The sequence below is a fragment of the Erinaceus europaeus genome, chromosome 20 (genome assembly GCF_950295315.1).
Source record: "Erinaceus europaeus chromosome 20, mEriEur2.1, whole genome shotgun sequence".
Lineage (NCBI taxonomy): Eukaryota > Metazoa > Chordata > Mammalia > Eulipotyphla > Erinaceidae > Erinaceus > Erinaceus europaeus.
Genome location: NC_080181.1, coordinates 11,117,002 through 11,142,743, shown reverse-complemented (window position 1 = coordinate 11,142,743; position 25,742 = coordinate 11,117,002). Strand labels below are relative to the sequence as shown.

General features: G+C 44.2%; 1 long non-coding RNA gene across 1 annotated transcript in view; it reads right to left on the bottom strand.

The window, feature by feature from the left end:
* Positions 1-9,667: 9,667 nt before the first annotated feature.
* Positions 9,668-25,742, bottom strand: part of LOC132534979 (uncharacterized) — a 45,627-nt gene continuing 29,552 nt past the window's right edge. Inside the window, exon 3 of the long non-coding RNA XR_009546741.1 lies at positions 9,668-10,193. This is a non-coding gene — a long non-coding RNA (uncharacterized LOC132534979). The remainder of the gene's footprint in view (positions 10,194-25,742) is intronic.

Below are 25,742 nucleotides of genomic sequence, written 5' to 3'. Positions count from 1 at the left end.
GGAGGGGAGGGGAGGATAGGGAGAGGGAGAGAAGAGGAGAGGAGAGAGAGGAGAGGGAGAGGAGAGAAGAGGAATGGAGAGGAGAGGGAGAGGAGAGGGAGGAGAGGAGAGGAGTGGAGAGGAGAGGAGAGGGAGAGGAGAGGGAGGAGAGGAGAGGAGTGGAGAGGAGAGGAGAGGGAGAGGAGAGGGAGGAGAGGAGAGGAGTGGAGAGGAGAGGAGAGGGAGAGGAGAGGGAGGAGAGGGGAGAGGAGAGGGAGGAGAGGGGAGAGGAGAGGGAGAGGGAGAGGAGAGAAGAGAAATGGAGAGGAGAGGAGAGGGAGGGGAGGGGAGGGGAGAGGAGAGGAGGGGAGAGGGAGGGGAGAGGAGAGGAGAGGAGAGGAGAGGAGAGGAGAGGAGAGGAGAGGAGACGAGAGGAGGGGGAGAGTAGTGGAGAGGAGAGGAGAGGGAGGGGAGAGGAGAGGAGAGGAGAGGAGAGGGGAGGAGAGGAGAGGAGGGGGAGAGTAGTGGAGAGGAGAGGAGAGGAGAGGAGAGGAGAGGAGAGGAGAGGGAGGGGAGAGGAGAGGAGAGGATAGGAGAGGAGAGGGTGGGGAGAGGAGAGGAGAGGAGAGGAGAGGGGAGGAGAGGAGAGGAGGGGGAGAGTAGTGGAGAGGAGAGGAGAGGAGAGGGAGGGGAGAGGAGAGGAGAGGGAGGGGAGAGGAGAGGAGAGGAGAGGAGAGGAGAGGAGAGGAGAGGGGAGGAGAGGAGGGGGAGAGTAGTGGAGAGGAGAGGAGAGGAGAGGAGAGGGAGGGGAGAGGAGAGGAGAGGAGAGGAGAGGAGAGGAGAGGGAGGGGAGAGGAGAGGAGAGGAGAGGAGAGGAGAGGAGAGGGAGAGGAGAGGAGAGGAGAGGAGAGGAGAGGAGAGGAGAGGGAGAGGAGAGGAGAGGAGAGGAGAGGAGAGGAGAGGAGAGGAGAGGAGAGGAGAGGAGAGGGAGGGGAGAGGAGAGGAGAGGAGAGGGAGGGGAGAGGAGAGGAGAGGAGAGGAGAGGAGAGGAGAGGAGAGGAGAGGAGAGGAGAGGGAGGGGAGAGGAGAGGAGAGGAGAGGGAGGGGAGAGGAGAGGAGAGGAGAGGAGAGGAGAGGAGAGGAGAGGAGAGGAGAGGAGAGGAGAGGAGAGGAGAGGAGAGGAGAGGAGAGGGAGGGGAGAGGAGAGGAGAGGAGAGGAGAGGAGAGGAGAGGAGAGGAGAGGAGAGGAGAGGAGAGGAGAGGAGAGGAGAGGAGAGGGAGGGGAGAGGAGAGGAGAGGAGAAGAGAGGGAGGAGAAGGGAGAGGAGAGGAGAGGAGAGGAGAGGAGAGGAGAGGAGAGGAGAGGAGAGGAGAGGAGAGGAGAGGAGAGGAGAGGAGAGGAGAGGAGAGGAGAGGAGAGGAGAGGAGAGGAGAGGGAGAGAACTGCTTTCAACTATCTGCCTTCTTTCTTTCCCTTTCCTCCTTCCACCCATCCTTCTTTCCTTCCTTCCTTCCTTCCTTCCTTCCTTCCTTCCTTCCTTCCTTCCTTCCTTCCTTCCTTCCTTCCCATAGCACTACTCAGCTCTGGATTGAACCTGGGACTCTGGAGCCTCAGGCATGAGAGTCTCTTTGCTAACCATTATGCTATCTACCTCCACCCTCAACTGTCCTCTTTCTAGAAGGATCATCCTTTTCATTTCTCCATTGTGGACACAGATAATCTCCACCTAAATCTAGAACCAGTAGATTCCTTTCCTTCACAGAAAACCACTCTGGTCCACACTACTCAGCCACAACAATGTTAACATACTACACATACATATTATGTAATATAGTAGTTATAATATACTATAATTACATAATATATAATTATATAAGTTATAAATAATATAAAATACTATATATAACAAAGTATATTATCATATACTATGCTAATAAATTAGCATAATATTAACATAGCCTTATAGCATTAGCAGATGTGTACTGGATTTTGGGCATAAGCTACTGATATGTCCTATCTCTTTTCATGGCCATAATTTATTTCCCTGATCATGAATTTTTTTTAAAATTTCTTTATTGGGGAATTAATGTTTTACATTCAACAGTAAATACAATAGTTTGTACATGCATAACATTCCCCAGATTCCCATTTAACAATACAACCCCCACTATGTCATTCATCATCTTTCATGGACCTGTATTCTCCCCACCCACCCACCCACCCCAGAGTCTTTTACTTTGGTGCAGTACACCAGTTCCAGTTCAGGTTCTACTTGTGTTTTCTCTTCTGTTCTTGTTTTTCAACTCCTGCCTGAGAGTGAGATCATCCCATATTCATCCTTCTGTTTCTGACTTATTTCACTTAACATGATTTTTTTTCAAGTTCCATCCAAGATCGGCTGAAAACGGTGAAGTCACCATTTCTAATAGCTGGTAGTATTCCATTGTGTATATAGACCACAACTTCCTCAGCCACTCATTTGTTGTTGGACACCTGGGTTGGAAGCTTTTTTAAAAAAAGTTTGTTTATTTCTTTATTGCTTTATTTATTCCCTTTTGTTTCCCTTGTCATTTTTTATTGTTGTAGTTACTATTGTTGTCATTGTTGTTGGATTTCTTCTTCTCCTCCTTTTCCTTCTCCTCCTTTTCCTTCTCCTCCTCCTCCTCCTCCTCCTTCTTCTTTTTCTTCCCCTTCTCCTTCTATTTCTTTTTCCCCTTTGGTTGTCCTTGTTGTTTTATCGTTGCTGTGGCTATTACTATTGTTGTTATTGATGTTATTGTTGTTGGATAGGACAGAGAGAAATGGAGAGAGGAGGGGAAGACAGAGAGGGGGAGAGAAAGATAGACACCTGCAGACCTGCTTCACCGCCTGTGAAGCGACCCCCCTGCAGGTGGGGATCCGGGGGCTGGAACTGGGATCCTTACGCAGATCCTTGTGCTACCACCCAGCCCCCTCCCATTTGATTTTTGGCCAGGAGATGGGAAAATTGGTTTTTTTTTTATATGGTACCAAAGTATCTCTCTACATAATACCTTTGCCACTCTTGGCAAATGGTAACATATACTAAGAAAGTGTGACTTTACTTAGAGTGGTCTATCTCTGCACCCCTAATAGTGAGACAGACAGACATGCATGCCCCTGTGGTGTTGCTAAATGAAGTACACACAATCACATTCCTGTTAAATGTTTAACTATAACCAACCAGGTTTAGACTCAACTTCAAGTTACAGGAAAGATGAAGTACAGAAAAGCAAGGTAAACTATACTGCATGGAAGCAGTTGAACACGTCTAGGAAATTCAGTGGCCTGGGAGGTGACACAGTGAATTCAGCGCCTGACTTGTAAGCATGAGGTCCCAAGTTTGACCCCTATCATCACATGTGCCAGAGTGATGATCTTGTTCTCTCTCTCTCACTAACAAATATACAAGGGACCTGGGAGTTGGTAAATGTTAGCACATCCACGGAGCTGGGTCTGAGCCCATGGCGTCCCAACTGCACGGGGAAGCTTCATGAGTGATGAAGGCAGTCTGCTGGTATCCCTCTGACTCTCTTCCTCTCTATCCCTTCTTCCTTTCTCAATTTCTCTGTCCAATAATAATAATAATAAGGAAATAAGAGCGCAGCGGGTTAAGCGCATGTAGATCAAAGCGCAAGGACCAACATAAGGATCCCAGTTTGAGCCCCCGGCTCCCCACCTGCAGGGGAGTCACTTCACAGGCGGTGAAGCAGGTCTGCAGGTGTCTGTCTTTCTCTCCCCATCTCTGTCTTCCCCTCCTCTCTCCATTTCTCTCTGTCCTATCCAACAACAATGACATCAATAACAACAACAACCACAACCATAAAACAACAAGGGGAACAAAAGGAAATGAATAAATAAATTTTTTTAAATATATGTATTTTTTTAAGTGGCCCAGGGGATGGCACAGTGAGTAAAGCACTGGACTATCAAGCTGGGGGTCCCGAGTTCAGTCCCCAGCAGCACATGTTCAGGAGTCATAACTAGTTCTTTCTCGCTCCTCCTATCTTTCTCTTTAATAAATAAATAAAATCTTTAAACAAAAAATATATACTTCAAGGGCAAGGGTAGATAGCATAATGGTTATGCAAACAGACTCTCTTGCCTGAGGCTCCAAAGTCCCAGGTTCAATGCCCTGCACCACCATAACCAGAGCTGAGCAGGGCTCTGGTTAAAAAAATAAAATAAAATAAATAAAAATAAAAAGGAAATAAAATGGCCACTGGGAGAAGAGGTTTCATAGTGTTGGCATGAGCCCCAGCAAAAATCCTGATGGGAAAAAAAAAGGGGGGGTAAACCATTATTAAATCACTAATAAAAATTAAAAGAAAAAGAAAACAGAAGAAAAAAACTAAAGTTTTTATAATCTAGGAAATTCAACATTCTATAGAAAGATTTTCCATTTCCTTCAACACAGAAATGTCATAAAAGAACCAAAAATAAAGAGGAGGAGAATGTAGATCTGAAAGACTATGTGTGGTTTATGACCGATACTGTTTTGAACAAACTAGTTATTTTAAAAGGCTTTTAACTGAATTATCTAGCCAGAAAGCTGATCTGGGAGTCCTGAGGTCAAATACAGAGACAGCATAGATTGGAAATGGAACAAGGCAGTGATGTGGAGTGATCTGCTAGCCAGAGACTGTGTGTCTGGGGCCATGTATGCTGGTTCGGTTATTTACACTGCGTTACTTACATTGGTTGTCTACAGTGGCTTGTCACTGTGTGGTGGTCACATGCATAAAACTATAACCCCGAAATTTAGGCATTTTACTGTATGTAAATTGCACCTCATTAAACTTGATTCAAATATTTCAAAGTGCAGACTGCTGATTGGCAACTTAAACAGTTTTAATTTATATCATAATACTTTTTTTGTAAGTTAAAAAAATACAGCATTAACATATATTTTTATTTATTTATTCCCTTTTGTTGCCATTGTTTTTTATTGTTGCTGTTATTTTACACATATATTTAAATAAATATGGGAGAACATAAAATATTTTTAGAGAACTAGGGAAATTTAATATTGGCTAAGTATTAAATGATATTAAGGAATCATTGTCAATTTTGTCAGATGTCCTTGTTTTTTATAAGATGATGCATTTTTATGTAGTTACAGTGAAACATGATATCTAAATTTATTCTAAGTAAACCTTGTGGGGAAGATGAGATAAATAAGACAAAAGATTCATATTCTTCTATTTGTTGAAAAAGTCCACAATATAGCGTGAGAGATGGTTAGGTCTTCTCTTCAAAAGAACATGAATAGAACAACTGTTTAGTACAAAAACTCTTTTTATAAACTGTTATCTATGACACCTATGGCCCGTAGTTTTGTGTTCTTTAGGTCAGATAATAGTTCCTTGCAGTGCTTGCTAATCCTCCAGCAGAGACCCTCAGACACTCTTCCTCCTCTCCTTATTTAGGCAACCGGAAGACTGTGAGCTCTGAAGCCCAGCCCAGGGGTGGAGGAGACAGTTTTGCATCAGGTATAAAAGATGGGAAAAGGGAGTCGGTAGCGCAGTGGGTTAAGTGCATGTGGTGCAAAGCTGGGGCAAAGTGTAAGGACCAGCAGAAGGATCCCGGTTTGAGCCCCCGGTTCCCCACCTGTCTGTTTTCCTCTCCTCTCTCCATTTCTCTCTGCACAACAATAAAAAGACAACAAAGGCAAGAAAGGGAAAATAAATAAATTTTTTTTTAAAAGATGGGGAAAAGCTGAGGGGGGCGCTGCTGCCTGCTGGCCACTGTTGGTGGCACGTCCTTTTGCAAAAGAATAAATGTCTTGCTTCAACTCTTTATTTTTTACCTTGACAAGTAATTTTAATTGGACATGATTTACAACATAAAGGAAAACGACTGCAAATACCACTCAACCATAAAAACAAAGCTGGAGTTAGCATGTACTCAATGTTTAGAGAGCAACCCAGATGTGGGCTGGGAGATGGCACAATGGATAAAGTGTTGGACTCTCAAGCATGAGGTCCTAAGTTCAATCCCTGGCAGCACATGTACCAGAGTGATGTCTGGTTCTTTCTCTCTCCTCCTATCCCTCTCATTAATAAGGAAAGAAAATATATATATAAAAAAAAGTTTTGGGAGTTGGGCGGTTAAATGTACATGGAGCCAAGCGCAAGGACCGGCATAAGGGGCATAAGGATCCCGGTTGGAGCCCCTGGCTCCCCACCTGCAGGGGAGTCGCTTCACAGATGGTGAAGCAGGTCTGCAGGTGTCTGTCTTACCTCCTCTCTGTCTTCCCCTCCTCTCTCCATTTCTCTCTGTCCTACCCAACAACAATGACATCAATAACAACAATAATAATAAAAAAAAAAAGAACAAGGGCAACAAAAGGAAAATAAATAAATAAATAAATAATTTAAAAAGAGTTTTAAAAGAAAGCAACCCAGACATACAGATCCAAAACATCATACTTAGCATGTGATTTTAGAGCTGGGAAGATATAATACTGCTTAATCGAAAGATTTTTTTTTTTCCTCCAGGGTTACTGCTGGGCTCAGTGCCTGTACCATGAATCCACCGCTCCTGGAGGCCATTTTTTCCCCTTTTGTTGCCCTTGTTGTTGTAGCCTTGTTGTGGTTATTATTATTACCATTGTTGATGTTGTTTGTTGTTGGATAGGACAGAGAGAAGTGGAGAGAGGAGGGGAAGGCAGAGAGGGGGAGAGAAAGATAAGACAACTACAGACCTGCTTCACCGCCTGTGAAGCGACTCCCCTGCAGGTGGGGAGCTGGGGGCTCGAACCGGGATCCCCATTTTGCGCCACGTGCGCTTAACCCACTGCGCCACCACCCGACCCCCAATCGAAAGATTTATATGCATGAGACCCGGGGTCCCAGGTTCAATCCGAGGTACCATCATGATCCAGAGCTGAGCAATGCTCTGGCTTTAAAAACAACAAAAAGACATAGTGTTTGATTCTGCCTCTTTAGTCTGGTGCCTTTCATTTACTTCATTACATTGTTTGGTGAAGGAACTAAAGAACTGTCTCATAGAGTGATGATCTATTAATATATCAGGACTTGGGAGGAAGAAGCCAAGTTGGCAAAGCCCAGGCTCAGGAATCAGAGCAGAGCCAAGACACTTGCCTACCTGCCTCCCACTGTGGATTGCAGAAGGGGTGCTGGCCAGTCAGTCCCCTGAGAGTAGCTGTGCCTCACTGACTAATTTGATATCCAAAATCCACTTACTACTCGTCATAGGATGAGCCTAGAGCCTGACCGCCCACTGTGCACTGCTGTAGAGCTCCCAGCCGAATAATCAAAGCTAATTACAAACACAAAGGGATGCTCATTTGCAAAGAAATGACCTCCAGCTACTTGTTGCACCAGTCGGGGATCAGCTCAATCCGACCCAATTAGTCCTTGCCCCAGAGACTGTGGTTGACAGTCTCACTCACCCCTACACTGCGCTTCCGTTCCAGCAACAGCAAAACACACTGTAAGCCTCTAAAAGCCAAAGGCATGTTTTCTCTCAAGCTCAATGCTGACCATTTTTACCTAACTGTATCCGATAGGAACAAATTCAGCAATTCCACACCAAACAAAACAGCCGAATGGATGATGTTGCCATTTATATGCTCTGACTAATGCAGTTCCTGATTTCCCTTCCAAATTAAATGCATTTCGCTTAGTACATTTTCAACAGACGTTATTCATCTGTTCGATTAATGAGTTTGCTGTGAAAGCTACTTTGGTAGCAATTTGAAACAAAAGCACCTTAATGTGGCTGAGGCTTTGCCTTTCTGCTCGCTCGCTTTTCTCCCTCTCTCTCTCTCTCTCTCTCTCTCTCTCTCTCTCTCTCTCTGCCTCTCTTCCTCCCTCACCCTCCCCAGGGCAAATGCATCATTGAAGCTGGGCTGCGGAAGCTGGAATCGGCTGAGGGTTCTCTTCTGTGTCACTACACTACATTAGGAATAAAACCTCCCACTTAAACACTTAAATGAAAACATCGAGAAACTAATTTACTATTTGCAATCACATGATTTAAGCCAAAGCTGCCTTAATTTCCTCCCCATTTTGCTTCATATTCAATGTGAGCGTGCACTAGATTGGTCTATGAAAAGGCTGTCTTCGAATCACAACACTTAAGACCTCTTTCATTTTCTTTTTGATTAAATAATTGAAATTCCTGTCAGGGCCTGCACTTAACTGACGCACAGATTTGGTGTGTGAGGATAAAGACCATGTTTTGTTTGCTGCCTGGGTCTTAAAAGTCAGTGGACTTTACTTGATGGGATGATAAAGTGGACACATAGTATTCACCCATTTTGCAGAAATTTCCTGTGCCCATTAAGTGATTGATTGAGATAAATTATGGACAGCATCTCCTCTCTCTTAACTACACCATTCATTTGGAGCCTGCTGCTTGCCTTTAAAAGCTCAAGTTTCTCTGATGCTAACCCCTCATGCTTTAGAAAAGTAACAACAAAATCCCACATGCATATATACAAACTGACCCCAAACACATAGGTATCAAGGAGAAAGATCACAGAAAACTTCACTTGCTTCAACTAAAGAAATCTGATCCTGTGCTAAATATGAATAGAGATACTTTTGCTAGGTCAGATGGATGGGGTTAACAGTTAATGATATTTACATACTTTTCCCATATTTGGGAGCTACTCTGCCCTGATCCAGATTTCTAGTGCTATTTTCAACTGTAACACCATCTTCCCAGACAATACTTTTAGTCCACCTGCACGCTAGCTATCAAGCTAAGGCAAAAATTACTAAAGTCATGAGCCACATGGAACATACCTAAAAAGGACTTCCCAGATCCCTCCCACACAAAGATACCTAGTTTAATTTGCCCTGTTCCCACCTCTGGGAACAATTTGCTTTATATCATACCGCCTTTCAGCCACCAAGTTGTAGATGCTACTTTGATGCCATTTTGACCTCCCTGGACAGACATCACCAGTGTGTCCCAGAACATCACTTCTCCAGAACCCTGCCCCACTAGAGAAAGACAGAAATAGGCTGGAGGTATGGATCGACCTGCCAACGTCCATGGTCAGCAGAATAGCAATTACAGAAGTCAGACCTTCTACCTTCTGCACCCCATAAGGAATTTTGGCCCATACTCCCAGAGAGGAATAAAGAATAGGGGAACTTCCAATAGAGGGGATGGGACACAGAACTCTGACGTTGGGAACTGTACTCCTGTTATCTTATCATGCTAATCATTATTAAGTCATTAATAAAAAGGGGGCCGGGTGGTAGCACAGTGGGTTAAGTGAACATGGTTAAGTGCAAGGACCCCCACAAGGATCCCGATTTAAGCCCCTGGCTCCCCACCTGCAGGGGCTCGATGCACAAGTGGTGAAGCAGGTCTGCAGGTGTCTATCTTTCTCTCCCCCTCTCTGTATTCAAGTCCTCTCTTGATTTCTCTGTCCTATCCAACAACGACAGCAGCAACAAAAACAAACAAACAAAATAATAAACAAGGGCAACAAAAAAGGGAAGAAAAAAAAAGCCTCCAGGAGCAGTGGATTCATAGTGCAGTCACCAAGCCACAGCAACAACCCTGGAGGTAGAAAAAAAGGGGGGTGAGGGAGGAAAAAAACAACAACCTGGGGCCGACCTGGTTAAGCACACAGGTTCAAGCCCCAGATCCCCACCTGTAGGAGAGAAGCTTCATGAGTGGTGAAGCAGGGCTGCAGGTGTCTCTCTGTCTCTCTCCCTCTCAATTTCTGGCTGGCTGTCTCAAATAAAGACAATTTAAAAAAATTAAAAAAAAACAACAGCAACAAAACTCTGAGTTCATCTCCATTCCAGGACAGGTCATGGTAAGAGGACCCCAGATCAACAGTATGATGCACCGGGACCAAGGATGGTGATGACCTCTGCACACCTGAGGGTGAGGTAAGGGATCCTATCCTAAAAGGGAGGGAGAGACAGACTCTTGGAAGAGATGCTAAATAGTCCCTGTCCAGGACACCATCCATTCAGCTGATGGTTGACTTGCACGGCAGCAGGCATTTATGTGGCTCTGTCCTGAGACTGGTCCCTAGTACATGTGTAGCCTTAGAAGGTGTGCTAGTGTTTTGATATAAAGCATACATCCGGGGCAGGGGTAGATAGCATAATGGGTACGCAAAGAGACTCTCATACCTGAGGCTCCAAAGTTCCAGGTTCAATTCCCTGCACCACCATATGCCAGAGTTGAGCGGTGCTCTAGTAAAACAAACAAACAAACAAATAAGTAAATAATGAAGTAAAATAATGGAAAATAAAATGTACAGAGAGCTGGGCAGTAGCACAGCAGGTTAAGCTCACATAGCGTGAAGGATCCCAGTTCAAGCTCCCGGCTCCCTACCTGTAGGGGGGTCACTTCTTTCTCTCCCCCTCTCTGTCTTCCCTTCCTCTCTGGACTTCTCTCTGTCCTATCCAACAACAATGATAGTAATAATAACAACAACAACAACGGCAACAAAAGGGAAAAAATAGCCTCCAGGATCAGTGGATTTGTAGTGCAGGCATGGAGCCCCAGTGATAACCCTGGAAAAGAGAAGACCAGAAGGGAAGGGGAGGGGGAGGGGAGGGGAGGGGAGGGAAGGGAGGGGGAGGGAAGGGAAGGGGAGGGGAGGGGAGGGGAGGGGAGGGGAGGGGAAGGGAGGGAAGGGAAGGGAAGACACACATTGGACTTTTGCAAGGCTGGTCATCAGATATGCTTGGATGCTCAGTGGGATATTGTCCAGCCATATGCCTTGGGCATATTATCTGTGTACTCCTGGAGCCTCAGGTTCATATGTAAAATGGAATTATTAATAAACTGTCCTTATCCAAAGGAACCCTCCTGCACTGCTGGTGAGAATGTAAATTGGTCCAACCCCTGTGGACGGCAGTCTGGAGAACTCTCAGAAGGATAGAAGTGGACCTACCCCCAATCTCCACCTACAGGGGCAAAACTTCACAAGTGGTGAAGCAGGGCTGCAGGTGTCTCTCTGTCTCCCTCCCTATCACCCCTTCCCTCTCAATTCTGGCTGTAGCTATCAAATAAATAAATAAATAAATAAATAAATAAATTTCAAAAATGAAAAGAAAAAGCTGAATATCTAGAATCCAACCTACTATGTGTAGTGTATACATTCCCTGAAAGGCCTGCAAAAAAAAAAATTTTCTTTAAAGAAAGTGATTGATGCATCATCTGGCATGTGATAAAGGCTTATTAAAACTTAAGTAAGTGAAAAAAGAAATAAGCAGGGTGGCCCAGGAGGTGGCACAGTGATAAAGCTTTGAACTCTTAAGCATGAGGTCCTGAGTTCGATCCCCAGCAGCACATGTGCCAGAGTGACGTCCGGTTCTTTCTCTCTCCTCCTATCTTTCTCATAAATAATTTTTTTAAAAAAGGAAGAAACAAGCAAGCAAACTGTTTCTTTTTCTTTTTTTTCTTTTGCCTCCAGGGTTATCACTGGGGCTCAGTGTCTGCACTGGAATCCACTGCTCCTGGAGGCCATCTTTTCACATTTTTGTTGCCCTCGTCACTGCTGTTGTAATTGTTGGACAGGACAGAGAGAAATTGAGAGAGAAGGGGAAGACAGAGATGGAGAGAGAGAGAGAGAGAGAGACCTGCATACCTGCTTCACTATGAACTGACCCCTCTGCAGGTGGGAAACCGGGGGCTCGAACTGGGAACCTTATGCCAGTCCCTGCTTCACACCATGTGCGCTTAACCCACTATGCTCCCACCTGCCCAACAAGCTGTTTCTAAGACTTGTGAGCACTATGGTGTTTATCTTTGGGAGGTGGAAAGGTGGGGATACAGAACTTTGGTGATGAGTGTGGTATGGAACTATACAAAGTAATTTTACAATCCTTTAACCTACTATCAATCACAAATCTACAAAATTTAAAAGGCAGCTAAGGAAGCCGGGCGATGAAGCACCCAACTGAGTGTCACCATTCATGAGGAGCCTGGCACAAGCCCCAGATCCCCACCTGCAGCGAAGAAGCAGGTCTGCAGATGTCCATCACCTCTCCCTTCTTAATTTTTCTCTGTCAAAATAAAGGAAGGAAGAAAGGAAGGGAGGAAGCAAAGGGGAAGGAAAGAAGGAAGGAAGGAAGGAAGGAAGGAAGGAAGGAAGGAAGGAAGGAAGGAAGGAAAGAAAGAAGGAAGGGAGGGAGGGAGGAAGGGAGGAAGGAAGGAGAGAAGGGGGGAGGAGAGAAATAGCCGCCATGCACAGTGGACCAAATAACCCTAATGGCAATAAAAAAAATTAATCATGGGGGTCGGTGGTAGTGCAGCGGGCTAAGCGTACGTGGCACAAAGCACAAGGATCCTGCTTGGAGCCCTTGACTCCCCGCCTGCAGGGAAGTCGCTTCACAGGCAGTGAAGCAGGTCCGCAGGTGTCTGTCTTTCTCTCCCCCTCTCTGTCTTCCCCTCCTCTCTCCATTTCTCTCTGTCCTATCCAACAAGGAATGACATCAACAACAACAATAATAACCATAACAAGGCTACAACAATAAGGGCAACAAAAGGCGTTAAAAAAAATTGGGTGGAGGGTAGATAGCATAATGGTTATTCAAACAGACTCTCATGCCTGAGTCTCCAAAGTCCCAGGTTCAATCCCTCACACCACCATAAGCCAGAGCTGAACAGTGCTCTAATTAAAAAAAAAAAAAAGAAAGAAAAAAAGAAAGAAAATTAATCAGGGGTAAGGGTAGATAGCATAATGACTATGCAAACAGACTCTCATGCCTGAGGCTCCATAGTCTCAGGTTCTAAGCAGTGCTTTGGTTAAAAATAATAATAATAATTACATTTTTTTAAAAAAGGTTAGTTATGCATCTCTATATAAAGTCTCTTTGTATAACCATTATGCTATCTACCCCCACCCCATAACACATCTTTCTATTCAGCATCATTCAGATGACACTTGGAGTATTATGTTCAATTTTTATTTTTTGTTATTGCTGGGATTTCACCACTCTGGGTTTGAATGGGGGGGCTGGGGAGGAGGGGAAGGAATTGCCCGGCTGAGTTTGTATCCCCAACATCAAAAGTCTGTCACACATGATCTCAACAAAGAATTGAGGAGAGAGCACACTTTTTTTTTTAGGAAATTGAAACTTTATTTTATATTATTGTTATTTTTTAAATATTTATTTATTCCCTTTTGTTGCCCTTCTTGTTGTTACTGATGTCATTGTTGTTGGATAGGACAGACAGAAATGAAGGGGGGGAGACAGAGAGGGGGAGAGAAAGATACCTGCAGACCTGCTTCACCACTTGTGAAGCGACTCCCCTGAAGGTGGGGAGCTGGAAGCTCGAACCATGATCCTTACGCTGGTCCTTGGGCATTGAGCCATGTACACTTAACCCACTGTGCTACTGTCAGACTCCTGCAAATTTAAACTTTATTAAAGAAAATTGGGTGGTCCGGGAGGTGGCACAGTGGTTACGGCACTAAACTCTTAAGCATGAGTTCCTGAGTTCAGTCCCCGGCAGCACATGTATCAGAGTGATGTCTGGTTCTTTCTCTCTCCTCCTATCTTTCTCATTAATAAATAAATGAAATCTTAAAAAGAAAAGGAAAGAAAATTGGAACCCCTGGACTCCCTGACTAGGGTCCCAGGTAATGGGGTGGGTTAGGCACTCTTTTCAAGCTTCGAACTTTGTAGTGGTAAGAAGGCTAAAATATAACATGTTAACCAAGGAGAAGTCTCAGAGGTGGAGCAGAGGACTTGAGGTCTCAAGTTTGATCCTCACACCAAATATGCCACAGCTGGGAGGTGATCTGTTCTCTCTCATCATAATAAAGTTGGGCTAATAAGCTTTAAAAAAAAAAAAAAAAACAACCTATATTGTCAGGAGCAGTGCAGGTTTATCGTTGTTTATTCTGGGAAAGGAAGTAACTGCCCTATATCAAGCCACATTGTGAAAAGGCTATGCAGGTAGATAGATACTAGTCTCTCCAAAGGGACTCATGCACTCAGACTGTGTTCTGCGTGTGATTTGCAGCCAGGTTTTAATGAAAAACTATGTCCCCAGCCACTGTTCCCAACTGACAGAGAGGACTGCTTAGAACAGAAGTCAACCTATAGTCCATCTTGGAGGGGCAGGAACTGCATGATTGCCAACCGGAGTTTGTTTCTCAGTGAGTTTGTGTGTATAAGAATGCACAAATTGCAATTAATTCCCAGTGAAGTCACTCCTCAAGTTAATTAGAAATGCAAAGTGTGAGTCTAAATGTTATGAGATTATAAAATGGCTTAATAATGGGAACAATGAGATTGAAGCATATGCATGCTGGCCATGTAAACATTTCCTAACAGTGCCAGTGTGATTTCATTTGCCTAATCATGCCATTGATATGCAGCCGCCAGCCTGCAAATAGAAAGGCTGAATTGCAGCAGATCACCCTTCTAATGTCATAATTATTAATATTGGAGGGAAAGGGAGTGGCTACGCTCAGATAGGAACTGCTGAGCCTCTCCAATTGAGAGGGCACACACTGCTGGGGGAAGAGGAAGCTGACACACCAGCCTCAACATCCCCATCCTGATTGTTAGCCAGAAGTATTTAGGTATGAGAATGCTGGGGGTGGGGTGGGGGGGGGACCTGCAGGGCATAAATTCCCCGACTCGCAAAGTCATGATGGAACATACATACAGCTGGATAAAAAAGAACTCTTCGCAGCCATGAAAGATTCTACACATGAGGGTTCGGCTCTGTGCAGGAAGGGCTTTGGGGCTAGGCGGGCAGTGACCCTTTCCTCTTTGGATGCTCTACTCCGTCAGTGCGCTTCAACACTGAGGGCACAGTGCTGTTTACATGCACAGAATCTGACTTGCCGCTGATAATTGAGATCTGCTTTCCCTTCCTTTCCTCTTGTACTGCTGTGGGGTATTTCTTCTTCCATTAACCAGTTTCCTTGTGTGTGTCTTACACACAAGGACTGCCTAATCCAGATACTCTCTGGTTCCTCAAGCTATTTAGTGTAGTGTTATGAATATGGTAGTCTGGTTGACTCCACTGGCAGCTGCACAAACTTGTAGTTAGCTCAGTGAAAAGAAAGGGCCAAGGAGAGATAGCTCAGTGGGTGTCTAACAGACTCACATCCCTGAAGCCCCAGGGATCCAGGTTTAATCCCCATGTCATAACCAGAGCTGAGCAGTGTTTTGGTCTCTCTCTTTCAATAAAATAAACATATCTTGGGGGTTGGGTGGTGGCGCAGAGGGTTAAGCACACATGGTGCGAAGCTCAAGGACCAGCATAAGGATCCTGGTTCAAGCCCCTGCTGCCCACCTGTGGCGGGGGGGGGGGGGGTGTCGCTTCATGAGCAGAGAAGCCGGTAGGTGTCTTTCTCTTCCCCCTCTGTCTTCCCCTCTTCTCTCCATTTCTCTCTATCCTACCCAACAACAATAACAACAATAATAATAACCACAACAAGGCTAAAACAACAAGGGCCACAAAAGGGAAAAAATAGCCTCCAGGAGCAGTGGATTTGTGGTGCAGGCACCCAGCCCCAGCAATAACCCTGGAGGCAAAAATAAAAATAAAATAAAATAAAATAAACATATATTTTAGAGTGGTAAATTAAAAAAACAAAAAACACAGAGAGAGAGAAGCTTCTGGAAAGAGATGGGTAAAGTGCAGGTTGGTCCCAGCCTCTAGCACTGAACTTGGGCAAGTCACCTGACTTCCGATTTCCCATCTGTAAAATGGGGATCTTAATTCCTATTTCCAGTTTTGTTATGAAAGATGGTTCCAGAAAAACTAAGCAACATTGCTGTTGATTTATTTATAACACCTCATTTCAAAGAGAATCTGGAGCAACCAGAAGGCACTTAATAAAATGTCAACTGCTTTGCAGTAATTGAAAATGCACTTTCAACCTGAAGTTTCTCTGCTTCCTTTGGCTAAAGCAGCTTTTCCTTAGACAAACTGGTCATTTCTTAGAAACAAACCTTAAAAAAGGTTTCTTTTAAAGAATAATCCTTATTCCTAGAACTTCTATCTGTGAGATTCATAGATGTTGGCAGGGTTACATTAAATTTAGGAAGTAACATTTTTGTGCATTTTAAAAATTGACTGAGAAAATTACTTAACTTCTCTAAAGCTCAGTAGCTCATCTGCAAAAATGGAAATAATAGTCCCTGTCATTCTGGGTTAGTGTGAAGATTAAGACCACACAGAGAGTATAATACAGAGAAAGACCAGAGCACTGTTTCCCTCTGGATATGGTAGAGCTGAAGACTGATCCTGGGACCTCCCGGGCCTCAAGCATGAAAGTGTATGTGTTAGCGTAGGGGAGACAGCATAATGGTTATATGAAGAGACTTTCATGCCTGAGGCTCCAATGTCCTAGGTTCAATCCTCCACACTAACTAATAAATCAGAGCTGAGCAGTGCTCTGGTTAAAAGAAAAGGAGAGGAGAGGAGGGGAGGGCAGGGGAGGGGAAGGGAGAAAAAAAAGAGTGTATGTGCTACAGTTCTGGGCTATCCTGCTGGCCCTGTAACATTTATTACTTTTAATTAAACATGTTATGATCATATTGGATTAAATAATAAATGATGCTGGTGGGATTACTAATTGCTTATTACTTTAGTTACAAAATAATAAATGGGTATATTAAAGTAAATTCCAAGAAACCCAAAGAATTAAGAAACATTCACACAAATGTGACTTCTTATTACCTTTGTGTTGTCAGACTATAGACAGAACTCCAGACTGTCATGACAGGACTCCTCATTATATAGCCAGAACTTAGCAGTGTGCCCATAAAAAAGAACTTTTTAAAAAAAAATTTTATTTATTTATTTTCCCTTTTGTTGCCCTTGTTGTCTTTTTTTTTTTATTATTGTTGTTGTAGTTATTATTGTTGTTGTTATTGATGTGGTTGTTATTGGATAGGACAGAGAGAAATGGAGAGAGGAGGGGAAGACAGAGGGGGGAGAGAAAGATAGACACCTGCAGACCTGCTTCACTGCCTGTGAAGAGACTCCCCTGCAGGTGGGGAGCCGGGGGCTGGAACCCGGGATCCTTACGCCGGTCCTTGCGCTTTGCGCCACCCATGCTTAACCCACTGCGCTACCGCCCGACTCCCCAAAAAGAACTTCTTTCATCACACTAAATATGTGCCAAACACTGTTCTGAGCACACTACACATTACTCCTAATTTCTGTAACAATTCTCATGAAGTGTCCCTATTATTCTGCCCGTGTTACTTACAGAGGAAGAAACTGAAGCAGAGGGTGGCATGTAACTTGTCTAAAGTCACAGAGGCAGCAAACTATTAGAGATGGAAGAAACTCATGTACTCTAACCTCAGTGCAGCCACACCTTGACAATGCACACGAGACACACTGCTCGTCTTCCTGTCCATGAGGAGTGTACAAGAAGGAGAAAGTCTGGGTCTACTCCCTCACCGTTCCTCCTTGGGGGTTAAAAGTCTTACAGTGAGGGAACAGAGGAAGTATGCCTGCTCAGCACAGTGGTGTTTTTCTTTGTTGCTGTTTTGGTTTTTTTGTTTGTTCGTTTTTTCCCTAAAAGAGCACAGTGGTTTCTTTCTCTTCTGAATTTTTTTTTTTTTTTTAGTCCTGAAAACCTTTATGCAGAATTTGTGTTCTTCAGGTTCAAGCAGATTTCACTATTAGATTAAATCTCTGTAGTTTGTTTACTTGGCCTGCCTGGCCCTTGAGAACTTTTGAATATGTAAGCCTGTGCTCTAGAGGACAGAAGAATCAGAATCTGGCATTTTTATCTGAACCCAAGCAATTTTACTCTGGCAAGGAGGGGATTGGGCTTTGCATGTAGGAGTGAAGTAAGAAAAAGCTGCAACAAAGAGGAATTTCTTTTTCTTGGTGTGCATGGCTGGTAAGCATCCAGAGGCCAGGGAGGCAGGCAGAGGCCCCCAGGCCTCCAGACTTTGCTAGGGAGCCGACTAGAAGAGAATAGCTTGCTTTTGCTTATCTCAATCCTTGACACATCTTGTTTCCCATTAGACTGGGGGTCCCCAAAGACTGCTTTTTTCTCCATCTCCCCTCTATAGCAGGGATCACCCCCTACCTGATACTCATCAAGGCACTCTTGGTAGATAACTGGAAAACTGGTCACAGAGACCAGGGGTCTTGAGCTTCTGGGGCAGCAGCTGGACTAGAGTCTTTGCTTCAGAGAAGCAGGTGATGGACGATAGACAGATGGAGAGATGACTCAGTTCTCTGAGTACCGTAATAATGCAGCTTAGGAGAGAACAGTACGGAGCTCAGAAGCAGCAGCAGGAGTGTCAAACCCCAAATCTTTGTTTCCTTTCAGTCTAATTTCTTTTTTTAAAAATATTTTTATATTTTATTTATTCATTTATTCATTTATTTATTCCCTTTTGTTGCCCTTGTTGTTTTACTATTGTTGTTGTTGTTATTGATGTCGTCATGGTTGGATAGGACAGAGAGAAATAGAGAGAGGAGGGGAAGATAGAGATGGGGAGAAAAAGATAGACACCTGCAGACCTGCTTCACCGCTTGTGAAATGACTCCCCTGCAGGTGGGGAGCCGGGGACTCGAACCGGGATCCTTACACTGGTCCTTGTGCTTTGCGCCACTTGCGCTTAACCTGCTTTGCTACCGCTCGACTCCCCAATCTAATTTCTTGAGGAAGACCAAACTGGAGCATCACACTGACACATGCCATACTGGGGATTAAACTCAAATCCTCATGCTTGCAAGTCAGACATTCTATCCTCCTCCTGGGTGACAGCTGCTTGACCTTTTAAGGTACCTCCATTTCCCTCATCTTATAGTGAGAACTAGCAGCCCAGGAGGTGGCATCATGGATAAAATGCTGGGCTCTCAAGCATGAGGTTCCCAGTTTGATTCCCAGCATCATGTGTGCCAGATTGTTGATACTCTCTCTCTCTCTATCTCTCTGTCTCTCTCTCTCTCTCTCCCTCCCTCCCTCCCTCTCCCTCCCCCTCTCTCTCCCTTAAAGTACTTAGAATAATGCCCAGTACTTAGTAAGTGTTCAAGAAAGAACCATATATATTCATTTTCACTGCATATAAATCAGTCACCCAGATATCTAGGAAGTTTCTCCATAGCTGAACAAGAAAGAGGGTGTTTTAGAGGTTCATCTGCTTTGCAGGTGGTGAAACAACCTCTTTCTTGTTCACTTAGGGGTGAAAAATTACCAACAAAAACCAATTAGCATCTTCTATGAGCAGGCCCCAAGCCTTCTGGAACTAATTCTTTTACTCAGTGTCTTCACTGACTGGGCTGCCCAACAGACAAGCACCCATAAGAATTACTCCCCTATCTGGGGAATGTTATGCATGTACAAACTATTGTATTTACTGTTGAATGTAAAACATTAATTCCCCAATAAAGAAATCAATTATTTTTAAAAAATAATAAAAAAATAAAAACAAAATGAAAAAAAAAAAAGAATTACTCCCCTGTAGGACTCCTTCTGTCCTTTGTGGCTGTATGTCATTAATGCATTATATTACCTTGCTGGAGTGTGTGAAGCCAGTTACACACTTGTGTCCTTGAGTGGAGGATCTTTGTCTTATATGTAATGTTAGTAAACACTAGAACACCAGTCACTTTTTTTCTCCCACAAGAGATATCATTGGCTCTCAGTGCCTAAACTATGAATCCACTGCTCCCAGTGTCCATTTTTTGCCATTTTCCTTCTATTTTATTTGATAAGACAGGGAGAAATTAAAAGGAGAGGGGAAGGTAGAGAGAAAGAAAGACACCTGTAGACTGGCTTCATCACTCACAAAACATCACCCCCTACAAGTGGGGAGCAGGGCTCGAACCCAAGTCCTTGCACATGGCAACGTGTGAGCTTAACCAGGCACACCACTGCTCAGCCCCCCACCAGTCACTGTCTACAAGTCAAGCACTTTCTATTTGCTCAGCCTACATTAATTCCTTGAAACCTCACAGTAGGCCTATGTAGTATGTGCGGTCATTACCTCCAATTTTATAGTTATAGGTCAATTTTATAGTTGAAGAAGCTGAAAAGCTGGGGTCACATACACAGTGAGTTAGGAAGTATGGTTGGTACCTCAGTGTGTTCTCATTGTATCTACAAATCCTAACATTGAACAAACAGCCTTAATGAATTTTACTGAGACAAGTCCAAAGCACAAAAAAGGAGAGGGGCTGGGAAGACAGCATAATGGTTGTGCAAGAGACTCTTAATGCCTGAAGCTGTGAGGTCTCAGTTTCAATACCAATACTATTTTAAATCAGAGCTGAGCAGTGCTCTGGTTAAAAAGAAAAGCGTGAGAGTAGACAGCATAATGGCTATGCAAAGTGTCTCTCATGCCTGAGGCTCCAGTCTCAGGTTCAATCCCCCACACCACCATAAACCAGAGCTGAGCAATGCTCTGGTGAAAAAAGAAAGAGGGAGTTGAAGTAGCACAGCGGGTTAAGCGCACATGGTGCAAAGCACAAGGACCAGCGTAAGGAACCGGGTTTGAGCCCCCGGCTCCCCACCTGCAGGGGAGTCGCTTCACAGGTGGTGAAGCAGGTCTGCAGGTGTCTATCTTTCTCTCCCCTTCTCTGTCTTCCCCTCCTCTCTCCATTTCTCTCTGTCCTATCCAACATGACATCAATAACTATAACAACAACAACAACAAAAAAAAAAAGGAAAACAAAAGGGAAAATAAATACATGTTAAAAAATTAAAAAGAAAGAAAGAGGGCTGGGGAGACAGCATAATGGTTATGCAAAAGCCTTTCAAGCTTGAGGCTCTGAGGTCCCAGGTTCAAGCCCCAGCCCACCGTAAGCTAGAACTGAGCAGTGTTCTGGAAAAAAAAAAAGGAAAAAGGAAAAAAAGAAAAGGAAGAGGAGGAAAAAGGAAGGAAAGAGGAAAGAAACCAGAGTACTAAGCTACCTCATCTACTGATGGATGCAAATCCATCTATGAACTTCCCGTTGGCTCCCTCACGTGGAGCACTTGGGTCTACTCTGGCATCATCCCTCCTCTCCACCCTCATGGTCACTATCTCCATTCAATTTCTGGTTACCTCTCCCTGAACTCACCAGTTACTGACTCATCTCCCACCTCTCATGAAGCAAACCACCCTACACATTTTACTAGATGAATCTGTCTAAGACCCCACTCCAGTCACGCTGATAATAGACGTTACCCAATGCTTTCCACATCCAAAGTCCTCTTTGGGTTTTCCATCCTGAAATTCCCTGCAGTTTCATTCCCCACAACCCTTCTGACTGTGTCCAAGGACCACTCCCTTTGCCCAACACAACACTGCATACTCATGATCTGTCTCAGTTCTTGTGCTACCCCTGTCTCATAAGCATCTCTGATGGAGGAGCAGAATGAAAGGAACTCTTTCAAAATCAGGCAGAGCTGGGATGGAAACTTTTGCCCTGACAGTTGCTAAAACTTGAGCAAGTCTCTCAATCTCTAAGTCTTTGTTTCCTCATCTGTATAAGAAAGCAATCACAACTACTCTGCAGGGTTGTTGAGAGGTTAGAACTATTTGGTCAGTTCTTCTATTGAGTAAGTGCCTATTATGTGGCTGGCATCATTCTCGGTTCTGGAGACATGTTAATGAACAAAACATGAGCTACTCGGAGTCCAGCAGTAGCACAGGGGGTTAAGTGCAGGTGACGCAAAGTGCAAAGATTGGCATAAGGATCCCGGTTCGAGCCCCTGGCTCCCTACCTGCAGGAGCGTCGCTTCACAAGCGGTGAAGCAGGTCTGCAGGTGTCTATCTTTCTCTCCTCCTCTCTGTCTTCCCCTCCTCTCTAATTTCTCTCTGTTCTATCCAACAACAGCAATGGGAAAAAGATGGCCACCAGAAGCAGTGGATTTGTAGTGAGGCACAGCCCCAGCAATAACCCAGGAGGCTAAAATAAATAAATAAATAAATAAATAAATAAGATACATGCCTGAGGCTCGGAGATTCCAGATTCAATTCCCCACATCACTATAAGGCAGAGATAAACAGTGTTCTGAATTAAAAAATATATGTATCAGCTGAAAAATTCAAGAACATCCTTAAAGGAAGAGAAAGTACCTGTCTATCAATGCATTCTCAGTGTATTTCACATAATGTACACAGCACCAACCCCATAGCAGATTCAGTCTCATATCTCCTGTGGTCCTTCCAACCAGACTTCACTTCTCTTCCAGAACCAGACTTTTAGGGGCTGGGCAGTGGCAGTCAGTAGAGTGCATATATTACTTTTTGTGAGGACCCGAGTTGAAGCCCCCTCCCCCCACTCCCCATCAGCAGGGAGGGAAGCTTCATGATCCAGTGGTGGAATGGGTCTTCAGGTGTCTCTATATCTCCCCAATTTCTAAATGTCCTATCAAATTAAAGAAAAAATGGCCACCAGGAGGAATGGTGGATTTGTCATGTGGGCACTGAGCCCCAGTGATAACCCTGGTGGGAGAAAAAAAAAAAAAAAACTCCCAGAGGGGAAGAAATGTTAGGGAAAGATGACTAGAGGTCTCTGAAACCCAATTCCATCAGGAACCCGGAGTGAAAAGGATGAAAGGAAAGACATTCAGAAGTAGTAATAGGTGTGTAGTTGTGACTTAAAATGGAACAGAAGGCAGGAACATAGAAACAATGGGAAAAGTATATAGATATATGGATAGACAGCGAGTTAACAGAAATAACAGTCAAGCCCTATCTGTAACCTTAGGAGAACCACTGCAATTTCCAATGCAAGGAATGGGGACACAGAATGCTGGTGGTGGGAAAAGTGTGTAATTGTATACCTACTACTTTGCAATTACACAAATCACTAATAAAAATAAATAAATACAGACTTGCATGGCCCAGGAGGAGGCACATTGCGTAAAGCACTGGATTCTTAAGCCTGAAGTCCTGAGTTTGATCCCTAGCATTAAATGAGCCAAAGTGGTGTTCTGATATGCTCTCTCCCCTCCCCCACCCCTCTCATAAATGAGTAAAAATAAATAAATAAATCTTGGAGGCTGGGCAATAGCCACCAGGTTAAATGCACATAGTGAAAAGTGCAAGGACCTACACAAGGATCCCGGTTCAAGCCCCCTGCTCCCCACTTGCAGGGGAGTCACTTCACAAGTAGTAAAGCAGGTCTGCAGGTGTCTATCTCTCCTCCTCTCTGTCTTCCCCTCCTCTCTTCATCTCTCTCTGTTTTATCCAACAACGACAATAGCAACAGCAACAATAATAACAGCAACAACAACAATGAAAAAAAGATGACTGCCAGGAGCAGTGGATTTATAGTGCAGGCACCAAGCCCCAGAGATAACTCTGGAGGAAAAAAATATATTAAAAAAAATAAATTTAGGGGGCCTGGTGATGGCACACCCAGCCAAGTGTACACAGTGCTAGATGCAAAGACCCAAGCAAGAACCTGGATTCAAGCCTCTACTCCCTACCTGCATGGGGGAGCTTCACAGGTAGTGAAGCAGGTCTGCAGGTGTCTCCCTTTCTCCCTCTCTGGGAGAGAGGACGGGGAGACAGAGAGAGGCAGGGAAAGACAGACACCTGCAGACCTGCTTCACTGCTTGTTAAGCAGATACCCTGCAGACAGGAGCAGGGGTTCGTATCCATGTCCCTGCATGGGTCCTTGTGCTTAACTGGGTGTGCCAACGCCTGGCCCCCTAGAACTCTTTTCCATATGAGTTTTATTGGTAACTTCAATGACTCAAGTCCAACTGCAAGGAAGACAAAAACAAAAATAAGCCAATGGGACTACATCAAATTGAATAGCTTCTGCACAGCGAAATAAACACCACCTAAACAGAGATGCTTTATAGTATAGAAGATCTTTACATGCCAAAAAAATAAAACCTCAGCAACCCCATCCAAAAGTGGGGAGAGGATATGAACAGAATATTCACTACAGAAGAGATCCAAAAGGCCAACAGACATATGAAAAAATGCTCCAAGGCAATGATTATCAGAGGAATGCAAATAAAGACGACAAAGAGATACCTCTTCACTCCTGTAAGAATGTCATATATCAAAAAGGTAGCAACAACAAATGCTGGAGAGGGTGTGGGGACAAAGGAACCCTCCTGCACTGCTGGTGGGAATATCAATTGGTCCAACTCGTCTGGAGAACTCTCAGAAGGCTAGAAGTGAACCTGCCCTATGAACCTGCAATTCCTCTCCTGGGGATAGATCCTAAGGAATGGGTTCAAACATACCCATCCAAACACACCCATCCAAAGAGATCTGTGTAAGCCTATGTTCACAGCAGCACAATTAGTAATAGCCCAAACCTGGAAGCAACCTAGGAGTCCAACAACAGATGAGAGGGTGAGAAAGTTGTGGTCTATATACACACAGTAAAATACTATTCAGCTATTAAGAATGATGAATTCACCTTCTTCACCTCAACTTGGATGGAGCTTGAAGGAATCATGTTAAGTGAGATAAGCCAGAAAGAGAAGGATGAATATGGGGTGATCTCACTCATGAAAAGAACTTATGAAACAAGAACAGAAAGCGGGAAACAAAATAAAACTTGGGCTGGTATAGTATACTGCACCAAAGCAAAGGACTGGGGGAGGGAGGAGCTTTCAGGTCCTAATGCATGATAGCGGAGGACCTAGGCGGGCGGTGAGAGTGTTATGCAGAAAACTGAGAAACTTTAAACATGCATCAACAAGTGTATTTATTGTACGCAATTAAACCCCATAATAAAAAATGAAAACGGGGCCGGGCGGTGGTGTACTGGGTTAAGCGCACAGTACGAAACGCAATTGACCTGTTGAAGGATCCTGGTTTGAGCCCCCAGCTCCCCCCTTGCAGGGAAGTCTCTGCACAAGCAGTGAAGCAGGTCTGCAGGTGTCTGCCTTTCTCCCTCTCTATCTTCCCCATCTCTCTCAATTTCTCTCTGTCCTATCCAAAAAACTGGGGGAAAAAATGAAAACAAAATTAAAGAAAAGCAAAAAGTTCATGCAAAGTGGCTGCAAAATGTTAAGTGGTTTAAAATACAGGTTCTAAATAAAACTAACAAGATCTCAACTCTACATTCATCTCTGTGACCTGGAGTAATTTAAATTTTTTGCAAGAAAATGTGATGTGTATGTGTGTGCTTATTGCTATTTTTTTATAGAGGATGACAGGAAGAGAAAGACAGAAATAGAGACACCTTCAACACTGCTCCTAAGCTTCCCCCCTGAAAGTGGGGAACAGTAGCTTGAACTTGGGTCCTTATGCATGGTAAAATGTGTGCTCTACGGGGCATGCCAGCACCTAGCCCCCTGAAAATATTATGACATTAAGGTAAAACCTTCAAAAAAAAAAAAAAAAAAAAAGGCACAAACCCCAGATGTCATTCACCACCTGCTGACTGACTGATGCCGGAAGTCTGCATGGGTAAGAGGGCAGTAGAATCAGACTGCTGGGAGTTAGGCGTAGTAGCACAGTGGGTTAAGCACACGTGGCGCAAAGCGCAAGGACAAGTGCAAGAACCAGCGTAAGGATCCCTGATCGAGCCCCTGGTTCCCCACCTGCAGGGGAGTCGCTTCACAAGTGGTGAAACAGGTCTGCAGGTGTCTATCTTTCTCTCCCCCTTGGGCTTCCCCTCCTCTCTCCATTTCTCTCTGTCCTATCCAACAATGATGACATCAATAATAACTACAACAATAAAACAACAAGAAGAATAAATAAATAAACAAATAACTATTTTTAAAAAAGGATCAGACTGCCTTGGTTTAAAGCCTGCTCCTCTTCTTACCAGCAGTGTAGCTTTGGGTCAGTCCCTACACCGGAGCCCTCCTTCCTTATCTTTAA